The sequence below is a fragment of the Mustela erminea genome, chromosome 7 (genome assembly GCF_009829155.1).
Source record: "Mustela erminea isolate mMusErm1 chromosome 7, mMusErm1.Pri, whole genome shotgun sequence".
In the NCBI taxonomy this organism is placed as follows: Eukaryota; Metazoa; Chordata; class Mammalia; order Carnivora; family Mustelidae; genus Mustela; species Mustela erminea.
The window spans coordinates 134,617,135-134,644,585 of record NC_045620.1 but is presented as its reverse complement, the minus strand read 5'-3'; the positions used below and the strand labels follow the sequence as shown (position 1 = coordinate 134,644,585).

The following is a 27,451-nucleotide window of genomic DNA, read 5'->3' as shown; positions in this document are numbered from 1 at the left end:
TGCTGTTCCACGTGTGGTCAGGAGGGGGCGCCTCGCACCTCTCTTCTCCCTCACCCACACCCCGGCCCCACTACCACCCGCTGATTCACTCCTTGTCGTGGCCCCAGTGCAGCCCCGTGCCCCTGCACGTCCCAGGGCCACCTCGCCCGAGTTTCGGCGACACTCGTGGTCAGGCTGCCTGCTCCCACTCCAGCTTCCTCTAGTCCCTTATCCGCACGGCGTTGAGAATGATCTTTCAGAAAACATATCAGGTGGGGCCACTGTGTTGCTAAAGCCCTCAGGGCACCCCCCCACCCCTCGAGGTGACACCCTGGACCCCAGCCCCAGCCTCTCTGATTTCGCCTTGCTGCCCGTGCCCGAGCCCTCCCGGAGCCTCGGCTGCAGAGACACCGCGTCCCCGGCTCCCTACCCTTGCTTGATCTTGCTGCCAGTCCACCTCTGCACTTGCGGGTCTCAGCCTGGAGACCGCTTTACCTGCCCCCCACCCCCCTAGTGGGCTGGACTCGGGGTGCTCCCTGTGCTCCCGGGGCCCGTAGCAGTACCTGCTCGGAGTCGGCTGTGCAGACTGGGACTCGTCTGCCTCTTTGCTGACCCTCCCCCACCCGGGTTATAAGCCCCTTGAGGCCAGGGACGGGGTCTCCTGTCCCCAAAGGATCTTCAGCCAGCCCCTGACACGGGCACAGCCCTTTGGATTCTCTTCATAAATGTTTGTTGAAAGAATGAGCAAATGCAGGAGCAAGTGAGTGACGGACCTGGCCGGGAGTAGGGTGTGGCGGGGAAGCTGCTGTCTGCGGGGATTAAAAGATAATTCTTGGGGCACTTGGGGAGCTTAGTTAAGCGTCTGTCTTCTGCTCAGGTTATGATCTTGGGGTCCTGGGATCGAGCCCGGCATCGGGCTCCCTGCTCAGCGGGGAGCCTGCTTCTCTCTCTCCTCTGCCCGCCCTCCTGCTTGCGCATGCGTGTTTTGTTTCTCTCTTTTTCAAATAAATGAAATCTTTAAAAAAAAACAAAAAGAGAAGTGATGCTTCGGAGCCTCTGGCTCCCGTGGGGGTGGTTGGCACATGGGGTTCACTCCCAGCTCCCCCTCTTGTCCCCTGGCTGTCAGGCTAACTGACCGTTCTGTCTGTTCTGCCACTGCCGCCCCGCCCCAGGGCCTTCTGGAGACGGTCCCGTGACCCCAAGCCTCAGATGTTCTAGGCCCGGAACCCGGACCCAAGGTAGAATCCTCAGGGCACACTGGCTCTTCCTTCTGCCTGTGTCCCTGGCTCTGGGGCGGGCTGTGCTCCCTTCGGGGGACTCAGAGAAGCCAGAGACAGCAGCTGGCGCCCCGCGCATCTCCGTGGGTGCTCCCAAGGTCAGAGAGGAGGTCTCGCATCTACTTGCTAATGCACAATTTATTTCTTTTTCAATTTTCCCTGGGACCTGGGATTGTCCAGATGTTTATGTGACGTGATGGGAAATAAGCTTTCCGGAGCTGCTGGCGGTGCACCGTTTGGCATCCCTGTGATTCTAGAGATTTGGGGGCCTTGGGGCTGTGGTTCCAGCTGTGCGCAGCTGCCTGCCTTCTTGCAGTGTTTAGCTTTTGAGCCCAGTGGCTTCCTCAGCCCCAAGCACGTGAGTGACCTCATGACTCTGGCCCCTCCGCGATCCCCGACAAACTGTTCCGGCGTGTAGGTGGAATTCCTATTTTTAATTGAGGAATTATTTTTAGAAATTATTTTTAATTGAGAAGTTGCAGGGCTTCTACATCCTTTTGAACAGAAGGCTTCCAGAAATATTTATACCTTCGCTTCTGTAGACTCTAGGAAGTCATCCTGGCCCAGAGGAGGTTAGCAGGTGGCGTGGGGTCACCTAGGAGACAGGCCCCGTGACATCACGCTCTGCTCCGTCGGTCCGGCTGTCCAGTCCTCCCGGCCAGCTGAGCACCGGCAGGCCCCGGCTGGTCCTGCTCTCTCCTGGGTGTGTCGGGGGTGAGGGTGGACAGGGACCAGGTTGTGGGGACTTTCAGTGTCACACTGAGGGATCTGAACTCTGTCCCTGAGCCTGCAGTGAGTTTTAGCAGAGGAGTAAGGAGATCAGATGTGCATTTCTGAGAGGTTGGAGACAGTGGATTAGAGCTGCGTAATGTCAAGTCTTTCATTTTACAGAGACCTGTGTACACCCTCCCAGGACTTCAGGACACAATCCCTCCAACCATGTGCAGTGCATTCCAGAATTTTCTATTCTATTCTGTTTCATTTGTTTTTCTAAAAATGCCATTTGCAACCCTCTGCATTGATTTCCCGTCTCCCTGAATGTTTTTGATGTGTGATGTGAACAGCGCTGGATGGGAGAGAGGAAGCCTGGGCAGACAGAGGCTGCTGCTGTCTCTGTCCAGCGGGGAAACAGCGGGGGTGGCAGTGCCAGGTCTGGGGCGGACAGGGAGGCTTCCATCGGGGCGGGCCCCAGCCCTCTGGGCTGTGCGCAGCAGCACCTCGAGTCCACGGGCTCAGCGTACCCCCTTCAGGAGACGTGGGGCAACCCCTGAAGCAACCAGAGGGGCCCGTGGTAGTGTTGTGGGGGGATTCAGAAGCTGCGCTTTCATAACTCAGACATGCTGCGTGGTGTCTGAAAGTCATTTCATTAAATGTCGCATGGAATCAAAATAGAAATTACATCTTTGGGACAAAGCCCATTGAGCCAGGAGCCAGGCATTCTGCACTGGATCCAGAATAGTCTCGTGGAAGCTGGGACTGTGGATCCAAGGCAGCCTTGTCTACACGGCCAGCCTCTCCAGGCCCCCCACCCCCGCCCCTGCCCAATAGCTCACACTTGAATCCCCAGATGTGGCAGGTGATCCTGGAGCCCAGTTGACCTGCAGGAATCAATGCAGCTGGGGGTGGGGTGGGGTAGGGGGCAGTAGGCAGTGATGACAATGCCGCTTTGTCACTCTCCTAGGTACCCGGGCAGAGCTGAATGGTCACATATGTTATCCCTGAGCCCCACCTACCTTCTGGAAAGGTGGACTTATTGTATTTGAGGAGACTCAGGGAGGTCAAGGTGTGGGTCTGAGGTCACACAGCTGGCAGGAGGCAGAGACAGGGTTTGAACTCCCGACCAGCTCCCACAACCACCTTCCCTCCTGCATCCGGGGCCGCCTCTCCCCTGTGGCTCCCGGTCCTTGCCCCTAGCTGACCAAAGTTGAGAGACGTACCTGGGGGAGGGGCTCAGGCCTTGGCAGGTTTGCAGGTCCCTGGCAATCCTCACTTCCCGCTAACTGGGGACCACTGGTCTGGGCGGGGGTGTGAGTGGCCTTGTGTCTGCCCTCGCTCCCAGCCTCCGCTCATTCAGCCGGTGCGTGAGAGGGACCCTCTTCAGCAGGCCTGGCAGCCCCGAGTGCAAGCCCCCCACCCCCAGGAGCCTCCAGGTGTGTGGTCATCCCCCGACGCCCTGTCCCCTGGTGTGAGCTCATCACCCCTGTCCCCAGGTGGGCCAGGCTCGGAGGGCAGGAGAGCTGGGGTGGGGTGGGATGGAGTAGGCCCCGGGGGCGGCGCCTGGTGAGCCCAGAAGGGGAGGGAGGAGGAGGGGGGGCGGGGGGAGGGCGCCCACCTTGAGCCTGGGCGGTGGGAGGGTGTACCCGAAGAGTGAGCAGATGCCCAGGGGCTGACTTTCTCATCCCTTACCTCTGACCCTTACGCGTGCTCTGTCTTACTTTTCTTAGATTGATTTTGTTCTTTTTCTGACTTCCTACTTAGGACACCTAATTGATTTCCTCTTTTGGGGGGGCTCTGTTTATTTAAATGTCAGTTTTTAAGACTGTGGGTTTTCCTCTGAGGACTCGATGAGCTAAACCCTGCAGAATCTCACGTGCGCGGTTTTCCTCATCATCACTTCCAGAGCTTCTGCGGTTTGGGTTTGGACTGCTTTGACTCCTGAGCTAAAGACTTTTCTTCCTTTATGATAGTAGCCTTTCTCCTGCAGATTGTGTCATTTATTCTTAATATAATTGCACAGGAATTCTAGGATGTTTTCCATTGTTGTTGCCTTTTGGAATTTATTGGGATTTTCTCCTTGTTTTTCTGGAATGATTTCTTTTTCCTTTTTTTCAGCTGTATTACAGTATAAATGACCCACAATAAGCTGTTCATGTTTAACTGTGCTGTTTAGTAAGCTTTAACATGTGTACGTGCCCACGAAGCCATCCCAGCAGTCAAGCTAATGCCTGTCTCTGTCAGTCCTGGTTTGCTGTCATCCCTTTGTGATTTCTCTCTTGGGCTCCTCCTTACCCTCACCCTGTCCCCGGGGCCACCTGCTTTCTGCTGCTGTAGGTTAGTTTGCATTTGCTAGAATTTCATCTAAATAGAATCTTATACGGGCGCCAGGGTGGCTCAGTTGACTGAGCGTCTGCCTTTGACTCAGGTCATGATCTCGACATGCTGAGATCAAATCCCGCATCAGCCTCCCCGCAGCTCACGCGCGCGCTCTCTCTCTCTCTCAAATAAATAAAGAAATCTTTTAAAATAAAATAGAGTCTTAGAGCATTTTAAAATAAAATAGAGTCTTAGAGCATATTTTCTCTTTTGTCTGGCTTCATTCACTTGGAATTATGTTGAAATCCAACGACTCGTGTAAAACCAGGGCCTGTCCCTTTTTATTGCTGTGTAATATTCCATATCGCCAATGTGCCATGTTTACGTATCCATTCAGCTACTGATGGACACTTGAGTTCTTCCCCTTTCTGGTTCTTATGAATGGAGCTACTGTGAATGTTCCTGTAGGAGTCTTTTAGGGTTTGCTTTCATGCCTTGTGGGTAAATACCGACGAGCAGAAGGGCTGGTGAGAGAGTAAGGGTATGTTTAACTTTTGAAGAAATTCCCAAACCATTTTCCAAGTGACGGTGCTTGTTCGTGCTGACGAGTACGCAAAAGCGACAGGAGAGCTCTAGCGGCTTCACATCCTCATGTGGCCTGTCTTTTGCATTTTAACCATCCCAGCGGGTTGTCCTGTAGCCCTGGAGTTAATTTACGTTTCACTAGTGTATGATGACAATGAGTGTCTTTGCATGTGCTCACTTCTCATGCACACATCTTTGGGTGGCCGTCTATTCCCGTCCTTTGTCTTGGGGCTCCTGGGTGGCTCAGTCGGTTAAGCATCCAACTCTTGATCTCAGCTCAGGTCTTGCTCTCGGGGTCGGGAGTTTAAGCCCCATGTTGGGCTCCACACTGGGCAAGGAGCCTACTTAAAACAAAAACAAAAACAAAAACAAACCCACACACAACCTATCCTTTGTCTTAATAGGTTGCATTGTAAGGATTTTTGTATATTCTGGATACAAGTCCTTTGTTAGATTGTAAATAGGATTTGGAAATATTTTCTCCAGTCTACGCCTTTCCTCTTCATTTTCTCCATAGAAAATCTTACAGTCAAAGGTTTTTAATTTCACTGAATTCCAATGTACTGTTTTGTTTTCCTTCTATAATTAGTGCTTTTGTGTGCCGTGTCTGAGAGAGCCCTCCCGACTGTAAGACCGTGAGGGTTTCCTCCCGTGTTTTCTTCTAGGAGCTTTGCCCATAAACTAGGCTCGTGAGCCATTTTTTAGTTACTTTTCATATACGGTGTGAGGTAAGAGTCATGGTTCGTTGTTTGCATGCGACTGTCTTTGCATTGGCCTCAGAAGGGAGAAGTAGAAGTTTCCAGCTCCTCTGCTGTGTTCCAGCTACAACGTTCCATCCATGTGGTTTCTATAAGTCGGCAAGTTTGTACTCTCCAATGAGGTGGAGTCTTGTGAAAACGGTAAAATAAATTTGAGAGGAATAAATAAGCTAAATATTTCGCACAGCTGAGCATCAGATGTTAAGTTGCAGCTCGGCTCTGTGAGACCTTCTACCAGGTTCTCTCGTGTCTGTGTTTGTGGTCGGCAGCTGGAAGGTACCCGTTCCTCTGTCCATCCCGCCGCTCAGCTACGAGGCATCTCCAGAGGAGTGGAGAGGACACGGGCTGGAATCAGCCCGAACTAGTGTGTCAGCTGTCGGGCCCAGCCTCTTCCTCCCGGTCCTCTCCAGCACGTGGGGTTTCCCCAAGGACAGAGCAGAGAGCTCTCCCAGAGCCAGAGACCCCCACGCTGCAGGAGCGCTGCCGAGCCAGGGCTATGTGACCCCCATCATGCCCCCAGAGAGGTATCATTACACCACCAGGTTCTCACAACATAGACTCTGCTTTAGGGATAAGGAGGCTGAGCCCAGAGAGGCCGTTCAACTTGTCCAAAATGACACAGGCTATCTTCTAAACCGAGCCATCTGACTCCAAAGGCCCCACCCCATGCTGTCTTTCAAGGACTGGGTAGTTCCAGCCAGGGACTGCCTGGGTCTGGGGGTAGAACCTGAAGGCACCGCAAGGAGTCCCTCTAAACTTTGGAAATATTACCACTGTCAAAGCGAAATTTCAAGTCAGCTTGTCATGCAACAGAGACATGCACAGTCTTCTCTGAGGGACACCACTCCCAGGCCTGTAAGACCTAATGGGAAGGGAGTGACTGCGGTGAGCCAAGATAAGGTAGGCTGGCCCTGGGGTCCAAGGTGGGGCGGGGAGGGGCAGGTGTGTTTCCTGGATTAGGCACACCTGAGCAGTCACCACCCGCCCCCCAGGGTCTGTTTGCCTCCTGGGGAAGTGCTTACAATGGAGGGGCAAAAGCCAGGCAGGTTCATTCATCCATTCCCTCAACAAGATCATTGAGCTTTGACCATGGGAATGGGAATGCTTTGAACTCTGGCATTCAATAAAAAGCAAAAGTGAAATGAGGGGAGTTTTATGAGCTCAACCCATTGTCTGTATTGGGGTTTTCCCAAAAGCTCCAAGGTGAGAAGTTAGAAGTCAAGAGTAGATGGGCAGTGGACTTGGCTGCGGTGATGGGAGGTGGAGCCTGTGCTTCAGTAGCGTGGGGGGCCAGGACAGCCTCACCACTGCAGGGATCAGGAGAGGAGAACAACTCAGAGGCGTGGTCCCTCGGGACACGAAGACCCCGGGATCCTGTGCAGGAAAAGGCCCAGAGTAGGGGATGAAAGCAAGACTGCATCTCTGGGAGAAAACAGTCCAGTCCTTGTCACAGCTCATTTGCTCATTGTCAAAGAAAAGAACATGGCTTCTGGTGTTATACATCAGCCATGTGAGCTTGGCTAATGTGAGTCTTCCCTGTAAGCAAATCTGTGCCCTGATCTTGGCACCGTAGTGAGGTTTCTGAGTTGGGTCAACTGCCAAAAGCCTCAAATGCTATCTCCTGAGGCTTTTAGCAGTCAGCAAGCCAGTTTCAGCTATCAGCAATGTAGCTGTTCGTGTTTAGTCCTAGCACAAAGATTGTGAAGCCCAACGATGAAAAGCCAGATGAATTCCATTAACCCAGGCATTTCACAAGCCCTGCAGCCTGGGCTAGTGCAGGTGGTCATGATGTGGGCTGCGGAGAGATCTCGGTCAGCTAGGCTGTCCCTCCTGTGTCCTGGAAAAAGCCTTCAGGGGCTGGGCCATTGCTTCCTGCTGATCTGTGCTGCTCGTCTGCCATTCTGAACACAGGACATTGCTCCGAGCCCCTCGAGGCCCAGAGAGATGAATCCCACCCATTCTTGCCTTGAGGCCCTGGGGGGTCTAGAGAGGGCTGGGGGTGTGTGGCTCGAGAGGATGGGGAGGCTGGCCCTGCCCTCACCTGTTGGTACTTGGCTCTCTGTGTTTTTTCTCCTGATGGAGGGTGGTCACTTTAGGCCAGATTTCCATGAATTCTGTGAATTGGCTCTTCAGTCTGTTATGAAATGTGGTTCTGGATTCCATTGTTTCTGGAAGGTTTGACAGAATGCACAAGGAGCTAGCTGAAATTGAAACAAAATTGTAATCACCAAGTTAATGACTATGACAATACAAATAATCCAACAACCACATTAATGCAGTACTAGCGCTCATCATTATACTAATAATTTGCTCCCAGCACTACACACACAACTGTTGGTTGGGGAGCAATGGTTCACTGCACGGGAGAGCGAAGTTTGGGGAAGTCTTGGAATTTTCTCCCGTGATCTGAGAAGGGAGAGAGGAGCTCAGGTTTCTGAAGCGCCCATGGTGGGGGGCAGGATGCAGGGGGTGACAGAGGACAGTCCTGCCTCGGAGAGGTGCTCAGGCTTACATGGTGGGGACAGCTTAAATAACTGTAAAGTGAAGTGGCCTTGAGAGGAAGAGGGCCATAGGGAAGGCTTCCTGGAGGCGGCGGCATGAACTGAGCCTGGCAAGCTAGGCAGGATTCATTAGGTCTTGTCCCCTTCCTTCACCTCCCTTTTCTCAGGAGTCTGCTTTTGTCCCCCTCTTCACCTCCAAAATGCTCTTAGCGACCTTCATGTTGCCAGACCCAAAGGACATCCTCTGTCTTCTCTGGTCCCTGCAGCACGTGCTCCTGGAAGCTTTCATGGCCTCCGGTTCCCACCTGCATCACCTGGCCCCCTTCTCTGGCTTCTCTGCGGGGTGCTCTTCCCTTCCTGACCTTGGAACAGGCCCCAGAGCTCCCTCCTGCCTCCTCTCTTCCCGCCCTCACCGTGATCCAGACCCCTGTCTACAGAGCACCCCCGTGGGATGCCTAGTAGACTTTTGTTTTAACCAGATTTCATAAAACAGAAAAATGCACGTGCTGTACAGGCACAGCTCGATGCCTGTCCACACAGTGAATATGCTTGGTGATCCCAGATCAAGAAGGAACCCCCTCCTGCCCCTCCAGATGTCACGGTCACCGGGGGCTGGCTGTGTCCCCTCTCCATTGCTCGGGGTGGTCTTGCCTGGGTCGGTACTGGGGACAAAGGGAATCCTGGGAAATCCGTCGCCTTGGGCTCAGCGTCCTGCCTGTAGACTCCTCCCTGTGGCAGCCAGAACCCGCCCTCTCTGCCATGGGAGAGAGCATTCCACGGTAGGAATAGGCCACAGTCCATTCATTCGGCTCTTGCGTGCCAGCCTTGCTGTTTCCATTCGGACAACTATGAATAATCCTGGTAGAGGGGGTCGATGCCCGATCCCCGCAGGACAGTGCCTGCGACACTGTGTTTTAATAGAGACGCGAAAGCCGTGGCCTAATGGTGTTTGCTGTTGGAGTCTCGGGCGCCCTGGCTGGCGTTTTTATTTTATTTTATTTTTTATTTCTTTTTCTGTGGCCTTTTTGTTGTAATAAGAGAGCGCAGAAGTTAAGGAAGGAATAAGGAATGAGTGTGACTGCGTCTCTGTAAAGAACATTATTGTGTGTCTCCCTCCCTCCATTACCGGGCTGGTCATTTTCGAAAACGTTAGCATGTTTAATCCTTGCCACCGTCCTCGAGATGGGGATGATTATGTGGGTTTTACGGAGAGAGTGAGTGGGCGATGCTCATAAGGAAGCCAGCAGAGTCTGTCAGAGGAGGGGGCTCCACAGACTTGTTTGCTTGTCGTCTTTACGGAATGAGGTGACATAGCTCGTAAGTGGCCAAGCCAGGGCTGGAACCTGGGAACCTGGCGTCATCACACGGCGCAGTTCCCGCCACCCCCACCTCCTGTCTTTGGCGGGACGTGGGAGAGTGAACGGGTCCCAGCTGTATCTTGCCAGCCCCGGCCCATCTTCCTCTCTTGGGGCGGCAGGCCGTGTGGGGGCTCCCTCCTGAGCCTCTGCTGTCCTGTCCCTGCCCGCAACCCAACCCGGACCGTGGTGAGAGCCGGGGGCTTAGACCCAGCCCCGGGATCTGGCGCCCTCCCTCCCCTGACCTTCCTCAGCCAGGAGGATGAAACTGGCGGACAGTTGCAGTGGTCTCTGCTCACTAATTTCATTTTCTGTGTCTGGAGTAATGGGGCCTCTTGAACTCATTATGCTAATTTAAATTCAAATAATAAGCAGCTTGGTATCTGACTCTGGAGTTAGGGCTGAGGCTCTTCTCTGAGCTCTCAGAACAGGCCTGGCGGCTCCCAGTGCAGAAACAGGCTCGGTGCGGCCAAGGAGCCTCCTCCGCCGGGAGCGGGGGTCAGTGACTGGGTCAGTGAGCTGGGACCATGCAGAAGCCTCACCAGCCCAAGCTGAGCAGGCCCAGGAGAGCTCCCCCGCAGCACACGTCCCTCTGGAGAACCAGCTGGTAGGTAGAACAGTGACCCATCAGGAGCCGTGCCCCTGGGGACCTGGACGGGATGTGAGCGCTTTGGACAGAATGGTCTCTTGGCTTCTTCTGTGAACTTGTCATTCACATCACACTCTTGGACCAAGGGATGGATGTCACTTGGCGGCCAAATCTGGCCCTAATTTTTGTTTAGCTCTGGTCCTGAGAGGGGAGGTGGGGGTGGGTGACATCCTCAAAGGGGTCCAGGACCCCAAATAGGACAAGAACCCCGTCCCTAGTGAGTGGAGACATCCTTAGTTCAGCTTGAGTGGTTGAGGGGCTGCGGACAGTGGTTCCCACCTGCTCTGATGCCAAGACAACGAGCAGCATCCCTGGGCGTCTCTTCCTCAGGCCCCTGGGGGTCCCAGAAGGCCACTGCCATGTTTACTACCCATTGACTCCTGCCCTGTGGCCCTGGGGATGCATGCTGAATTCCTTGTTTCTTCTAGTGACCAGTCCTCGGCTGGCAGTGTTGGCCTAGTGTCTGCTCCTTGGTCTGGCTCTCAGGAGCTGGGGCCAACCCCTCGGCCTCTCCTCCCATTCAGCTCCACACACCGCCCCAGCCTCCCTCTGCTGGTGATGCCGAGGTCAGACTCAGGGTCTTTTCATGAGGACCCCACAGACAGGCAGGGCTCGAGTGCCATTCTCCAAGGCAGGATTTTATTGTATTTTATTATTTTATTTTAAAAAAGATTTTATTATTTATTTGAGAGAGAGAGCACAAGCTGGAGGTGAGAGGGACAGAGCAGAGGGAGAAGCAGACTCCCCAGTGAGTGGGGAGCCAGACATGGGGCTCGATCCCAGGACCCTGAGATCATGACCTGAGCCGAAGGCAGACACTTAACCCACTGAGCCACCCAGGTTGCCCGAGGGCAGGATTCTTTTTCTTTTTCTTTTTTAAGATTTTATTTATTTATTTGACAGAGAGACACACAGTGAGAGAGGGAACACAAGCAGGGGGAGTGGGAGAGGGAAAAGCAGGCTTCCCGCCAAGCAGGGATCCTGATATGGGGCTCGATCCCAGGACGTGATCTGAGCCGAAGGCAGATGCTTAACAACTGAGGCCCCCAGGCATCTTCCAAGGCAGGAGTTTAGTAGTGCTACCAAAAAAACCAGCTCTAGAGGATGGAAGTTTAGGAAGCACTGGTTGAAACCGTTCAACAGGCTTCCCTCCTGCAGGACTTGTCAGAGGCTTTATGGGCTGCTTGCTTGGTATAGAATGGGAAGAGTTCCCAAACACAAGTGGGCATGACCTTCATGCCCTCACTTGGGGTGGCAGACCCAAAGGATGTGCACATGTGCCATGTGACAACCTGGACCAGGCACTCTCCGGGCCCTGGGAGCTCGGCAGCATCATCTCCATTTTACAGATGACGGACTGAGGAACCAAGAGGGCAGGGACTTATACGGGTGCACAGAGCTCAAAGAAGAGGAGTCAGTTTACAGTGGGGTCCCCTCACTTGGAGTGATCTCTCTCGAGCCACTAGGCCCTCCAAAGTTGTTGTTCCATGGAGTAGTGTGGACCTTTCCACGGTCCTGAGCTCTGAGTCAATTAGGATGCCATCTTCCCAGAGATTTTATTTACTTATTTGACAGAGACAGAGCATGCAGGGGACAAAGTCAGAGGGAGAAACAGACTCCCCGCAGAGCTGGGAGCCCGATGCGGGACTCGATCCCAGGACTCCAGGATCATGACCTGAGCCAAAGGCAGTTGCTTAACCAATAGAGCCACCCAGGCGCCCAGGATGGCATCTTGTTAGGATTGCAGATACAGGGTTTTGGGGAACAGGGGCCCACTGATAGCTCTCCTGAGCTCTGGCCCAGGAATTAGAGGTGGTATGAAGGGTCTCAGATGTTTACTGGCTGTGTGAGCTGGACTGGTCCTTTCTCTGTGTGGAGATAAAGGGTCCCTCTCTGTCCCTAGGAAAGCTACTGGCCATAGCTTCCCGGGCCTGTTGGCAATCCGACGCCTGTACCAGTTCGGTGGGGAAAAACCCATTTCCTTTGTTTGACTGGAAGCCCTGACTTTTTTCTGGCAAAAAGGGCTGCACATCTTAAGCTAGCCGAGTGGTCAGCACGAGATAGGGCCCCTACAGGGAGACTGGGTTCAAGTTAGGATACTGCCTCAACGTGCCGTGTGACCTCGGGGCTCCAGCTTTAGAAGGGGGGATTGGACTTGCTAGTCTGCGGAGGTCCACTCTTCACTGACTCTGGACTGGGATCTCTCGGCAGTGACGAATGTCCTGTGGTTGCGGCTAGCCAGGCCTGCCCAGGGAGGGGGCCTCCGGATACGGCCACCCCCTACCATGTGCCAGGAGACAGGTGCGCTCCGCTGGCTGTTCCCCACAACAGCTGCTAGCAGGGGTGAGAGGTAGGGTCTTGGTGGGGGTGGGCTAGCGGGACCCGCTTTCCTGCAAGCAGGGCCCTGGGGTCCAGTGCTCATCAGCTAAGCAGGTAATTATGCGTGCGCTTTGTTCCCCGCACAAAGAAGCTCTCAGAGAACTTCGAGAGGCTTTGGTTCCTCACTGATTTGATTTTTTCAGAGCTGGAGTGTGAAAGCCAGGCTGAACCTGCCTAATTGTGCCTGCGAAGGCTATTCAGAGAGACCGTTCTTGGAAGGAAATCAGGACAATTAGCTCTTGGCTGCGGGGAGAGGGAGAAGCGAGCTAATCATGGTGAATGTCAGCCTGTTCCCGGGGGAACCAAAGGGCACCGAGTTGGGAGAAGAAATAGCAGAAAGAGGCACATCTGCGAGGGGCCAGGTCAGCCCCCACCAGGAGGGACCAGAAGCTGGGCCAGGACAGGGAGAGCCTGGGAGCGCCTGCCTCAGGCTGCTGGGGCCCGGCTGTGTGACCTTGGGCAAGTCTCTTAGCCCCCAGGGTCTCCGTTTCCCTGATTCTGCCAAACAGTGCTGTGCAGAGTGAGCAGATGGGCCCATTCATCACAGGAGCGACAGGTGGGCGCCTTGGGCCCAGGGCAGGTGGTACTGGAAAGGCCTGAAGAGAGAGCTCCAGGGGTCAAGCGCAGACCCGGTCCTCTGGCCACTTCTCACCACCACAGCCTCCCCACCCTCCCTGTTTTCTGCCTGGGCTAGAGGAGAATTTCTAATTCTAATGCAAGTGCCTCATCGGGCTTCCAAGCCAGGTGTAAATTCAAGTCCCAGCTCTGTCTCTTCTTAGCTCTGTGACGTTAGGGATGCTCTGGTCACAGTTTCCTAAGTAATACGTTAGAGTGCCCAGTGGTTTGACCCCCAGCAGGCGATCGGGGCTCCTTGTCATTGCTCGGCTTCAGACACAAGGGTCCATATGAGCTCCTTTCCCCCATAACCAGGGTAGGTGCGTGCATGTGTGTATGTGCGCCCACACGCATGTGTGTGCGCGTGCTTGTGTGTGTGTGTGTGTGTGTGTGTGTGTGTGTGGCTGTTTAGACAGAAGTGTTTCTAAAGGGAGTATGTGCTCTTTTTCTACATTTTTTGAATGGAGCCTGGGGAACATATTCCAATGTGGTTTATTTTGTCCCCTTAAAGAGACACAGCAGTGTTCCCAGCCTCTGTGCCTGTGCCTGGCTCTCCCCCTCACCAAGTGTGTGTGATAATCACTCTGATCTCTCATTGCCTTATGGTGCGGTGGTGATTAGCTCTTGCTCCATCCATGCGTGCGGGGACGATGCTGGTTAATGTCCTTGGAATGGGACCTAGCACTGCACAAGTGCTTACGGCCATCATCGTGACTGGACCGTGCTGGGTGGCACACTCAAGTCCGCGTGTGTCAGTGGTGCTAAGTCTATTCCCCCGGGGCCGAAGTGAGCGAATCAGAGCTTGGGTTCAGCCAGTCCCGGATGGCTTGAATGACGTTAATGGTCATCTATTTTAGAAATCACCCCCCACCCCAGGGAGAAGAGATGGCCCTCATGGTTACTTCCAAATTTGGGGACTTAGGAGACAGATGTGGGCGTGGCCGGAGCACCCGGCCCAGAGATGAGCCGGTTCTGCCGTGTGGATGCAGGTCCCCTGGTCCCGGTGGCCCACGTGGGATGGGGGGCTGCCATATTGGCCTCAGCCTTCTCAGCCAGGCACATGGGGACAGGCTGCCACGGGCTGCCACGGGTTGCCGAGGCCACAATACGAAGCATCCTCATTCGAGTCCTTTATCTTTGGCTGCTCCTCCGATACAAGGCTGTGTGTTCTGCCCACTTGCAGGACAGTCCCCTTTACCTTTTACTTCTCCTAATCTCAACACTTGAGAGGATGTGTAGGGGATCATCACGCACATTTCCTGGCAGGGTCCTCACATGGAACCCTGTGGGATGACATTTCTGGCTGGGAGCAGGCTAAGACCAAATGTGGGACCTCCCAGTGGGTGGCCTCGTGGCTCAGGGTTATTATGACCGGTGTCCTGTCTGGGACGATCAGGGTGGTGAAGGAGCTGAAAACATGACCTTTGAGGGGCACCTGGTGGCTCAGTCGTTAGGCATCTGCCTTAGGCTCGAGTCACGATCCCAGGGTCCTGGGATCCAGCCCCGTGTCGGGCTCCCTGCTCTTCCGGGAACCTACTTCTCCCTCTCCGACTCCCCCTGCTTGTGTTCCCTTTCTCACTCTCTCTCTCTCTCTCAAATAAATAAAAAACAAAACAAACAAACAAACAAACAAAAACATGACCTTTGAGGACTGGTGACCGTACCAGGAGAACCCTTCCCTGGGAGAGACCTGGGCGATCTGCATCTGGCTTATTGGAGTAAGTGTGTGCTTGGAGGCAGTGTGGGCCGCTCACCACGTGCCACACACACACGCGCGCGTCTTCTCATGCTCACGTTGCTGGGGGTGCAGAGACGCAGTCTGGGCTCCGTATCGAGAAGCACTTTCAGGCAGTCAGTGGTGCTGGAAGGTGGAAGGGGCAGTGAGCGGTGCAGGTCCGCAGCTGATAGTGGTTCGCTGGGCTGTCACGGGGTCCGGAGGTCCTTCCACCCCGGGTTTGCTGTGTGTGTGGTGGGGCTGGCCGGCCGGCCACCGACGGAGCCCTGCTCAGGGAGCTCTCTCCAGCCCCAGTCCCCCCCCACCCCCCGCTGCCCACATACCGGGGACACACAATTCCATCTTAATGCCTTTTCAATAAAGCCTTAAAGACGACAAGCCCCATTTCCCGAGCAGAGCAGAACAGTTATTTTACACTTCATGTAATTGATTAAAATTACTCCTGTAAATTAACCAGGCCTTGCAGAGCAGAGCGGGGTGGGTGAGAGCCAGAGACAGGACGGCTTGCCCCACGGGGAGAGATGCTGCAGGAGCCGGGCAGTGGGGGCTGGTCCGAGCCCCGTGGTGGGGGCAGTGGCCCTTCCCCTTGGCCCTGCTCTCGCCACCGCACCCAACTCCCTGCGCGACTTCCACTCTGCCAGCCTCCTGATACCCTACAAACCTCCGTCAGCCAACAGGACCCTAATGGCCCTCCCCAGACACTGGGCTGTACTAACCAGGCCCTTCCTCGGGGTCCGGGAGGGCTGGGGACTGGGCGGGGGCTCACTGCTCAGTGCTTACTGGGTGGCAAGTGGGCCAGGTGAGCGGCGTCCAGGTCTTGTGTCTAAGCCTCCAGACTGCCGCAGGAGATGGGGAAATGTGATCCCACTTTATAGCTGAGGAGACTGAGGCCCGCTAAGAGGCACTGGGGACTGGGGCTTCCCTTGCGTGGCCCCCAGGGGGCTAGGAGAGGCGTCCTGCTTTGGTAGGTCATCTGCAAAACCTGACGGGAGCGTGCTGAGCCCCCACGTTCTCCTGGCATCTCACGATGAAGCTTTGCTTATGAGGGCGCCCGTGTGCTCCCAGCCTCTCCGGGGGAAGCCTTGGCCACCTGGGAGGGCTGGAGCGCGGCGCAGGGACCGTCTCTTACCCGGGAGGGAATGGGGACACCCCTCGCTTTGCCAGGGCTGATGTCAACGTGGTGACAGACCCCTCAAGAACAAGAACGGGAGCTCGTGCCCTTGGTGACAGGATGTGACATTCTGTTTGATGCTGGCGTTCTGACAGCTGTCGGGCACAGTCTGTTTCGAGACCGGGCGCAGGTGCCGCTGCCTCCTCGCCGTCTCTGGGTCCTTTGTCCTCCCCTAGAGCATCTCCCTGCTGTGAACCCCGTTACAGGGGCCCTGTGCTATACCATCTCCATGGTGTCGAGAGTGCCTCAGTTTCCCCGGGTTGGAAACCTCCTGCCCCATGGTGAGCGCCCAGTAAATGATCATTAGTGGAAAGAATGGGCAGATTGAGGTGCGAAGGAGCGAGTGAATGAGGAATGAATGCTGGGTGCGGGTAGAGCCGCTGGATGGCTCCCGCCGCGCCCCTGATCCACGGCCTCACCTCCGACCCCGCCAGCCTGGGCCTGAGGGGCCCCAAAAACACCTCCTCACCATGGCCTGGGCCCACGACTATGCATAGCCAGTGCCCTTGACCGTGCCCTACACAGCTGGTGGCCAGATTGGGAACTCGCTGGAGGGCAGGGCTCCCTCATGGCCCACAGCTGAGGTGTGGGTCTAGGTGGGTCCGTATTAGGGGACAGGATGCATCGGGGCAGGAAGGCGATGCCCGCCTTAGTGGTGTGCTGGGCCAGTTGGCTGCTGACAAAGGACACAGCGATGGTGAAGATCCGCTTTCCCTTGGCTTTCCTGCCTCCTGGCTCACCCCTCTCTGCTCTCTGCCCTGGGCCAGGACGAGGTGGAGGTAAAACCGAGGTAAAACGGAAGTCCAGAGCCTGCGGAGGAGGCCTGGGGAGCGTGATCAGGTTGGACTGGGGTGATGGGACCCAGCGAGTGTGATCAGGCGGGCTCCTGGGGGAATGTCCACAGCAGAGGCCTCCCAGGGCTCAGAGCCCAGGTCCTCAGACCCTGGTGGGTCAGGCCGGGCTGTGGGTTACATGAGGATGGCAGGGAATGGCCGCGGTGGGTAGGACAAGAGAAGGCAGGTTGGCTGGATCGCAGGTGAAGCAGAGCGGTGGGATCTGGGCCAGCGCCCCCTAACCCCGCAGGCAGCATGTTCCGACCGTGCCTGCCCATCTTGAACTGTTCGTGGCCCGTGTTTGTGGCCTGCCCATTCCTGTTTCCCAAATTGAAGACGATCGTGGCTGTTCTGATTTCTGTTCCCTGGAAAGGCCATGGTGCCCCACGGCCTCTGTGCAATGAATAAGCCTTTGTCTGCTTGCCCAGAGGAATTATCTCCAGGGCTGTCGTGGAGACGGGTCTCAAACTGTTGGGAGGAAAACCGTTTCCTCCCCGGATTTGGGTCTGGTGGTGGGAGCCTGTGACCTGTGAACGTAGACGGAGTAACAAGAGAAAAGATGAAGTATTACTCGTATGCATGTGAGCACACAAAAGAAGGGGCTTAATACCCAGAGGCGGGGATAAACTTAACCCGGGAGAGGGAAAGGACAGAGAGAACCGTTTTTTAAAGGAAAAACCGATGCACCTTTAGGGAAACAAAATGGAAGGTGCGACTGTTGTGGTGATGTTTGCGCCTGCGGCTGGCCTCTTCCGGCTTCTTCCTCCCCCGGGGAGGGGCTTGACGGCAGCTGCACTTCTAGAGAAGGGAAGCTTGGAAAAGGCTTCTTTCTGGACCTGTTGACTCCCAAATTTCTTTAGTTTAATATGATCGTCATCCCCACTCTGGGGCTCTAAGGTCTCCACACTGCTCTCCCTGCCTTAGCACCCCCACTTTCAAACAGTATAAAGATGGCTTGCCCGTGAGTCCCCAGGCCCTGGCTGACATCCAGTTTATAGAGACAGGGTGGCCCACCTGCCAATTGTCACCCAAACTCTGTCCCCGAGCGAGAGGGGCGGTGGGGGCGGCGGCGGGGCAGCAGGCCCAGTCCCTCCCTTCAGGCTGCCTGCCCGTTCCCTCATTCTCTCTTGGTTCTCCTGCACTCTGGGACCCAGGGAGCCCCACCCAGGTTCCTCCTGCCCTAAGGCCAGCTCTGGCAGCGTCCTGAGGCCCAGATTCAGACTTTCTGGAGGGAAAGGGTCGGACTGCCTTTCTCTGCAGGTTCCCCGGTCTAAGGAGCACTCAGGACGTCCCAGTCTCTCCAGCCATGAGCTCCTGCACCTGCTAGAACCCCTTGCCACCTTTTGCAACTCCTAGAATGAACCATTTGTAATTTTCCCAATTAACTGTCGCATTTCCTCCTTGGCTGGAACCTGGAATTTGTTTTTGAGGCTGAGCAGGTGGCTGGAGATACGGAACATAAATATATCATGCTTTGGAATTGGCTTGGTTATCATGGAAACAGATGTCCTCCCTCCCGAGAAGGGGGCCCCTGGCCAGGCTGCTGCATGGTCCCATCGCTGGCTTTGGTCTCACCCGTAGGGGCGCTGCAGCCCCCAGCCCAGCGTCTGGCGCTGGAACCAGAGGGCGGCCTGGAGTAGGAGTCACGGATGCCGGAGTGGGGCGCTGGACGGGCTGTGTTTTCAGTCTTGTTTCCTGTCTGGTGCATGTTTGTGTGTGTGTGAGAGAGAGAGAGAGTGAGAGAGACAGGATGAGAGAGAGAGAAAGAGAGAGGCCCCGTGAGGCTAAGTAGACGATGTCTGGGCGGCTGATTAGCTTAGCTACCCTTGGCGGCTGCTGTCAGTTTGGGCCTGTAATGGGGACAGACACAGACTCTGGCTGTGAGGTGGGTCGCTTAAGGCCTGGGTCTCTCTCCCCTCCCTGTTCCTTCCTTCCAACCTGCCTTTCTCCGGAAGGATCCGTGAGCCTCCCATAGGCCTTGTAGCAGCAGAGTGGGCAGGAGCCCTGGGGCCCTGCTCCCTCCCAGCCACAGCCCCTTGAAAACACAGGAGATGAACGCCTGATTAGAAATCAGATGCCAGACGGAGGCCGTTTTTTTAAAAAAACAGTCCAAAGTGAGAGGCCAGGAGAGGCAGCGTCTGGCAGAGCCCCTGCCGTCAGGGGCTGGCACCTCAGGGCCGCAGGCTGGTTTGAGATGCGGGGCCCGGGGCTCATCAGAGGAGAGGTCATGGAGCGCGTCCTCTGCCCGGAACAGACGCACGCGGAGCCTCGCATCACAGGTGTGGGGCCTGCGCAGACCCCAGGCGGCATGTCTGCAGCGGGGCACTACCGGCCATCACGGCCAGCTCCTCCTCTGCTCACTTGTAGCATGACCAGCTTCCCCGAGGATAACCCTGGTCCCATCTCCCTGCAGGGCCGTTGAAGGGATAAAATGAGATAGCCTGAAAAAGAGCTTTGGAAAGAAGAAAAAAAAGACTGTCTGTCAGTCGTCGTGGAATATAATCTTCATGGAAAATAGGGAAGACTCACAAATGGAGCAGAAGGAATGGCGGGTGCAGGTGACTCCGAGTGGGGAAGCTGGGAGGTGTCTGTCTGCCTTTCCCGACGGCTGCCGGGCCTCCCGAGTCTGGCTCCCAGCCCAGCCCCCAGGCCTCTCTCGCCCCCACGGTGCTCCTGCCATTGCCCAGAAGAGGGGCCTGCCGGGGACAGGCACGGGGCTAGCGGTGGGGGGCACCAGCCAGGTCCCAGCGCTCTACGCGTGACCTGTGAACTTGGAAGAGCCTGACTGGAGGCGTGATTCAGGAACCACCGAAGAGCCGCCCTGGGTGTTGGGTCAGTGATGTCCCAGCTTCCTGTACGACATGATCCTTGCACACGGAACAGGGCAGGTCAGCTGGGCAGAGACCAGAACCATCACGGACAGCTCCCCAGAGCCAACATCACTCCAACAGTTTTTCTCATTAAAAATTATTGAGTGTTGCCATGTGTCAGGCACTGTCTGGACATGGGGTCTTAGTGGCAAACACAATAGAGAGAAACTCAGGGCTCGTGGGGTCAGAGGAGTGAGAGCACCGGGAGCTGTGAGCATTTCCCTAGCCCGGCTGGGATCTGGAAGGGTCTGGGCGAGGGTCTGCCTCTGGGAAGACGTCCTGCCGGAGGGACAGGGGCTGCTGTTCCAGGTCCGGGAGCCCCTACTGGCCAGGACCAGAAATCTCCTTTGGGATTTAAAACGGGCCGTAGCATGAAGATATGGAGAGGGGTCATGGTCACCACGTGACCCTGGACAAGTTACAGGGTCTCTGCTCCAGATGGGGTGCGGATCCCTCCCTCACACCACTCTGGGGGGGGCCCGCCCTGCGCTGACATGCACGCGGCTCTGGGTCAACACCGCCCTCCTGCCGCTGCTGCTGCCGCCAGCCCTGAAGGAACGAGGGCAGGAAGGGAGGACAAAGCGAAACGAGGCTCCCCTTTCCCCACTTGTCAGTGATTTATGGGCATCCAGCTCGGCTCCGAGCGCGGGAAGACACAGCGAGTGCCCTTTTGTCTTTACTTCAATTCTGGGAGCAGAATGCTCCTGGGGCCGATAGACTTTTCTAGTAATGAAATTGTAAAAAGAATTGAGTTATGCCTCTCCAGCTTTAAAGGACAGTCCGCGCCCTTTCCCCACCCGCCCTGCGATACCAGCAGACGCTCGGTTCCTCCGCGTCGGTCAGGCCCCCTGTCCCCCCTTCTTCTGACCTGCGGGTACAGCCTCTAGACCGTGGTCCTGCCGGGGGGAGGGGGTTGGGGGTGTTTGTCTCACTTCTGCGCTCAGGAACAGAGACATAATTTGTGGAGTGTGGAGGCCCTCCTTCAAACGTGAGGAATTTCCGCGTGGCGACAGCATGGGCCTGGGTGACAGCCAGAGTTGCTGCCCGTGGAGCCACCCGGATTGTCCCCAGGTCCTCAGTAGTGCCGTCGGGTAGGAGGCGCTCAGGAAATGCCTGTCGGACAGGAGGCCAAGGGTCCTTCCCCATCTCAAGCCTTCATCTCTGCTCTCTCTTCCTCCACTGTTCCCCTGCATCTGGCTGCTGGGCTTCAAGTGCAGCCCTGTTACTGCCTCGTGTTAAACCCCGAGTCTGGTGACGAACTCTGCGCGGTTTCCTCCAAGTGCCTGCAGCTACGTGGCAGGCGTGGGGCTGGGGCTGCGCTCTGGAGGTGCTGCCTGTGGTTCCCTTTCTCTCTCCTCTCTCTTCTCCTAGTCCTTTGAGTTCCTTCCTTTCTTCTCCCTTCCCGAGGTCCCCTTTCTCCTCCACCACATCCCCAAAGGGCAGAGTAGTCGCTGATGCTGCCGAAAACCTCACACTTGGGGTCAGCAGGTCTTCCAGGAGCCGACGCGAGACGGAGAGCTGGGGGAGGGGCGATGGGGGCCCCTCCAGGTGCCCCTGCTCTGGGGTATCGCCTTCTGTTCTTCCGTCTAGGCATACATGCTTCTTTTGTTTAAAAAGTACATCGAGGTATATAACACACACAGCAGAGCGCCCAGATCTGCAGTGAGTGGTTTGATTAAGTGTCACAGGTATACGCACCTGTGGTGTCCCCCCCCACCATCCCAGTCAGGATGTAGGACATTCAGCACCCGGAGGCCCCCGCGGCCCCCTTTGCAGGCAGTCCTTCCACTACCTCGGATGCTGCTCTTCCGACCCGTCGCTCTGGAATAGTGCCGCCTGCCCTTGAACTTCGTATCAACAAACCATATAGTCTGTGGTCTCTGCGTCTGTCTTCTTTGCCTCGTCATCATGTCCATGAGTCTCATCAACTGGATGAGCACTAGATTATGCCTTTTTTTTACATAAACATATAACATATTATTAGCCCCAGGGGTACAGGTCTGTGAATCACCAGGTTTACACACTTCACAGCACTCACCATAGCACATACCCTCCCCAATGTCCATAACCCCACCCCCCTCTCCCTACCCCTCTCCCCTGCCTCAGTTTGTTTTGTGAGATGAAGACTCTCTTATGGTTTGTCTCCCTCCCGATCCCATCTTGTTTCATTTATTCTTTTCCTACCCCCTAAATCCCCCACATTGCCTCTCAACTTCCTCATATCAGGGAGATCATATGAGAGTTGTCTTTCTCTGCTTGACTTATTTTACGAGGCATGATACCCTCTAGTTCTATCCACATCGTCGCATATGGCAAGATTTCATTTCTTTTGATGGCTGCATAGTATTCCATTGTGTATATATACCACATCTTCTTTATCCATTCATCTGTGGATGGACATCTAGGTTCTTTCCATAGTTTGGCTATTGTGGACATTGTTGCTATAAACATTCGGGTGCATGTGCCCCTTCAGATCACTACGTTTGTATCTTTAGGGTAAATACCCAGTAGTGCAATTGCTGGGTCATAGGGTAGCTCTATTTGCAACTTTTTGAGGAAGCTCCATGCTGTTTTCCAGAGTGGTGGCACCAGCTTGCATTCCTAGATTATGCCTTTTTAATTGCCGTGTTAATTTAATTGCCACAGGTTGACCATAACACAGTCTATCCTTTCTACTCTGGGCGGACGTCTGCGTTGTGTCCGACTGTTGGCTATTATGAATAAAGCTGCTGTTAGCCTTACACAGGTTTTCTGGTGGCCACACGCCCACATTTGTCTTGGGAATATATTTAGGGGTGGGAGTGCAGGGCCTGGGGTAGGCCAGGGTGTAGCTTTAGTACACGGGTGTGTGTGTGGCGCTCTGAGAGTAGGACTGATAATGAGGCACTTTGGGTTTCGTGGTTGGCCGCTGCACCGAGCATTATACCATAACTATTTCTTTAAGTTCAATCTTTTATTTCTGGATAGTCGTAGAGTCACCTGAGTCATCCAGTGTGCCTGTTACCAGTTTCCCCCAGACATCTTGGCAAACGGTAGTCTAATGGGACCGTCCGTTTGTGGACAGCCGTCCCCTCCCCCCATCTCCCTCGGATGTCCACGGTTTTATCTGGGACTCATTTATGTGCATGTTTTTTGGTCCTGGGCGCTTTGATCACCCATGCAAGGTGTGCGACCCACCACCACTGCGGGCACTGGATGGGGTCCACCCGGCGGTTCCCACCCTGTGAGCCCACCCCCCATCTTTATACATTTGTCATGGCGGAAGTGTCACGGAAATGGACTGAAACGGTATGGAACATTTCAGGGTTGGCTCTTAGGACTCGGCATGGTTCTTTATGAGCCCGGGTTGTTGGGGGGATCGATCGTGTCCCCCTTTGTTGCTGACGGGTGGCCCGCGGCATGGATGCTATTTCCCACGCAGCCTTCCAGGAACATCTGGGTGTTTACAGGTTTTGCCTGTTCTAAGTAAAGCTGCCGTGAACACCTGTGTTCAGATTTTGTGTCATCATAACTTCCCCCAAGAGCCCGCTTGCTGGGTCACGTGGCAATTGCCGCTTGACTATCTTTAGAGAAGCCCAAGTTTGTAGTTATTCTGTGGGTGACCAATTGCAATGCGGACTCTTTCTGGGACCCTGACATCTTCATTATGACCTCTCAGGGGTCCCCATCCCTCATTTTGAGGGAATTAGAACCTCCTCTATCTAACCCGGGTCTAGAAACATATCCTCAGGGGAAGAAGGCGCTTTACCCTTGATGGGCCTCTCTCTGAAGGGTTCCCACTGAGACCCTCCTGGGGGGATGTCGGAACCCACTGGCTTGGGCAGAGGACATGTCTGCTCCTCTTTTGGCTCCTTCTCGCCAAAGGCAGGATCCCATGAGTTCACAGGCTAAGGTATCCAGCCCCAGAAGCAAGATCTCTTTACCTGGGAAAACTGAAGGTGCGTATCCCCCACTGGATTGACTGAGGCTTTGGGGGAAGTGCCCAGAGCCCCACGGGACTCCTTTTTTCTGGGACACCCTGACTTGGTCTGTTGCCAACTTTCTCACTGGCTTCCAGCTGAAAAGAGCATCTCAGCCTGGAGAGAAGATTGTAATGAAATCATTCTCTTAACTAGAAAGAGGCTGGGCAAGGCCACTGCGTCTTCAACATCCTGGACAGAGATCAGTAACCAAATAGTTAAAAAAACATTCCAAGCTATCCATTATTTACCCCTGCTGCATAATGCAGGAGCCCCAAGCAGAAGCCCACGGCCAGGCCCCTTTGTGTTCTCCACATTGGCCTCAAATATCAGCCCACAGCTTGGCAGACAGCCGAGGGAAAGGATTCGCCCCTTCTCCCCTTGAGCCTGTTTTATGAGGAACTCAGGCCTCCAGGCTCGCTAGGCTCCCAGCCTGGATTGTCCTGCTCTTCCCATGAGTTCTTATCCTCCTCCAGAGCTAAGTCTGGAAGTCGCTCCTCCCGATTCCTCCCAGGACAGAGTGGGTCCTCCCTTCCCGGCTCCTTCCCCCTGGCCCCCACCAGCACTCTGGGCTCTGACAACATTTACCAACCCCGCCCTGGGACAATAACGACCCTGAGACATCGGTTTCTTAGGGAGGATGTTGTATTTCTTGATTTTGAGGAGATGCAGGCTGGAGAGGTTGCTCATGTCCCCCGAGGACACACAGTGCAGGTGTCCACAACTTGCCTTCTGCCCATCCATTCTCCAGAACTTGACCCATTTGCTCTCTTTGCAGAAACCAACTTCAGGTTTTTCTGATTCTGTTCGTTTCTTCATTCTTGATTTGTGTTCTCATTTTTACTCCTCCTTTCTACTTTCCTTGGGTTTATCCTGCTGTTTCTTTTTTTTTTTTTTTTCCCCCTGCTGTTTCTTTTGTAACAGATCCAGATGGATCTGAACTAGTTGTTTTTTTAATTTTAATTGTTTTTATTAAAGTCTAGCAGATGTACGACGTCATCTTAGTTCCTGGTGTGGGACACAGCCATTGGAAAATTGTGTCTGTCTCTCGGTGCTTCGCCAGGCAAGTGTGGCCACCCTCTGTCCCCAGGATCATGTGACTCCCCCCGGGGTCCCTCCTTTCTGCACGGAAGGCTCCCGGTTTCCCCATGAGCACTGCTGTCCTGCCCCCGACGCCATGTGCTCGGTGCGAGTTTGTTTTTCTACTCAGAATGCTTTCTCATTTTCATTGCATTCTCAAGCCGGAGTCGCACGCATACTTGACAGGCTCCCATGCTTGTTTTCGATGATTTTTTGGGCACTGAACAACTCATTTTCATGTCCGCTCCTCCCTCGGGATCACGGTTCAGGTCACCCCTAGCCGCACAGCAGGGCGGCTCCCGGTTGCCTGCCCCCCACTCCTGTAGGCTTGGCCGAGTGAGAGGCCACCTCGGGTCACGACCACAGCGGGACGAGGGATGAGGGGTGGGTGAGATCACGACCCCAGGGATGCCATAGAAACAAGCAATCCAGAACGCTGGTGCTTTAGCCATTATCGGTCCTGTGTTTTGACCAGGCACCCCCTAACCGGAGCCCACCCGCCACGCATTCCCATTTTCCCGGAAAAAGGAAGGGGGCGACAAGGAGCAAGTGGAGGGGAGTGATCCGAATCACGTGGTCCGGACTTCAAGATGCAAGGCTGCCCTTCCACATAGCAGCTCAAATGCAGGCCGGTTCCAAATTGGGGAGGCCCCCCCGCTCCAGCCTGCGGTGACAGGCCCGAGGCTGGCAGGTCCTGTGGTACATGCCAGTGGGGCAGACGTGGCCTTAGACCGTGGCCTCTGGAAGGCACGTGGGGCAGAGGCAGCATACCACCAAGGCAGACCCTCTGGGCCTCCCGCCAGCCCTCCCTGGTTAAGTCACTTTTCTTGGTCCGAGGGCACCACAGGGCTCTGTTTCTCATTGGCCGATGGACTCCCAGAAGCACGATCCTTCCTGTTGTGTCTGCTGTCTTTGCGGGCTGAGAGAGGCAAAGCCCAGTGACACCAGGACTGTGAATGATCTCAAGGTTCGGTCTCGGTGATCAGCCCAGTCCTGGTATTTTCGCTGTTTCCATCACGGGGCCTGAAGTTCGTGAACAGCCTCTGCTCCCCACCTCTCCCCAAACTGGCTCATCACGACAAGACTTCATCTCGCTTCCCTTCTAGTAGTCCTCTTTGCCAAGCCAGCCTGATCATGCGCAGGACGACCAGCCAGTCAGGTTGACGGGGACTGGCCCGGCTTTAGCGCTGGAAGTCCAGTGCAGTGGGAGCTCCTCAGACTGGGCAGACTGGGACAGCTGCTCATCTCCTCTGGGAGGCCCCACTGGGCAGTGCTGGGCTACGCCTGTGGTTGGCAGCGGTTGGGGGAAGCAGGGACCCTGGCAGAAGGGCTGGACGGGAGGGTTTGGTCCTGTGGCTCTAGCCTGGCTCGGGGCTGAGGCCTCCGTGCAGCCCCCACCCCAGCTCCAGTTTCTCTCTCTGGCTCTGTGCAGTGTGCTGGGTGCCCGGAATAGGAGACCCGAGCCCTTTCTGTCTCCCAGAACAGCCCCCAGTGTAGTAACGCCACTGTCCCGGTAAGAAGTTTGGTGCAGCGTCTCGTCCTGGGGCTGGGAGGGGTTTAGTGATCATCTCGTCCTGCCAGTTCATTTATAGATGGGGACACTGAGCCAGGAGAGGAGACTTTGCCGGAAAATGATCTGTTACAAAGCCAAGTCAGCTTTGCTTCTGTGGCCTTCGTGGGTAGCCAGCTAGCCCGGGTCCCCCAGAGGGCGGCCCCATCTCCACCGTGAGAGCCAGCGTGGATATGGCTAGTGTGGGCAAATGGCCGAGCTGTCACACGTTTAACACTGAGAGCGAATTGTGCAGGATGGCGGGGAGGGGGTGGGATGTGGAAGGTTTCTGCGATGTTTTATTTGACTAATAGTTATTTTTCCTTTGTACCAGTATTTAACAAATGTTTTGGAGGAGAGACCGTGAAATCACTGTGCAGCTGCTAACGTTGGCTGGTGCTGACTTCCAGACGAGGGAGAAAGCGAGAGATAGGAGGGGCAGGAAACCGAGCGAGCCGAGAGACGGGGTGCGGAAGGAAGGCTGAGGGCATTCATTCATTAATCCACTCTTCTTACAAAGAAAACTGCATCCAAGAAACTGTTCATTACAAAACTCTGGAATGTATTGACTATGTGCTTTTTTTTTTTTTTTTTTAAAGATTTTTTTTTTTATTTATTAATTTGACAGAGAGAAATCACAAGTAGACAGAGAGGCCGCCAGAGAGAGAGAGAGAGGGAAGCAGGCTCCCTGCTGAGCAGAGAGCCCGATGCGGGACTCGATCCCAGGACCCTGAGATCATGACCTGAGCCGAAGGCAGCGGCTTAACCCACTGAGCCACCCAGGCGCCCCGACTATGTGCTTTTTAAAAGCTTTTTTATGATGGGGAATTTCAAACACACACAAATGGAACAGAAGGAGCGCAGCGTACCACGTGCTCTCCAGCCGTGATCAGAGCACGAGCAGCTCTGTCTCACCTCTGTCCGCGCGTCCGCTCCTCGTCCTTTGCCCTCCCGGCCCGGATGACCAAGGAATCCGGCCCTTCCTGTCGTCTGTCCGTGGAGCTGTGTTCTCGAGCACACTGCACGCATTCTGGAAAATGCCCTTAAATCTTGGCGATGAAGAATTCCTGCAAATACACATTTTTCACACCCCGAATCTCCCCTGCCCTGCTTTTCAGCCTCC

At 55.1% G+C, this 27,451-nt stretch overlaps 1 protein-coding gene across 1 annotated transcript in view; it reads left to right on the top strand.

Moving 5' to 3' along the window:
- Window positions 1-26,882, top strand: part of RRM2 (ribonucleotide reductase regulatory subunit M2) — a 46,153-nt gene extending 19,271 nt beyond the window's left edge. Inside the window, exon 11 of the transcript XR_004288056.1 lies at window positions 26,663-26,882. The gene's annotated coding sequence lies outside the window, so the exon portion shown is untranslated. The remainder of the gene's footprint in view (window positions 1-26,662) is intronic.
- Window positions 26,883-27,451: the final 569 nt, after the last annotated feature.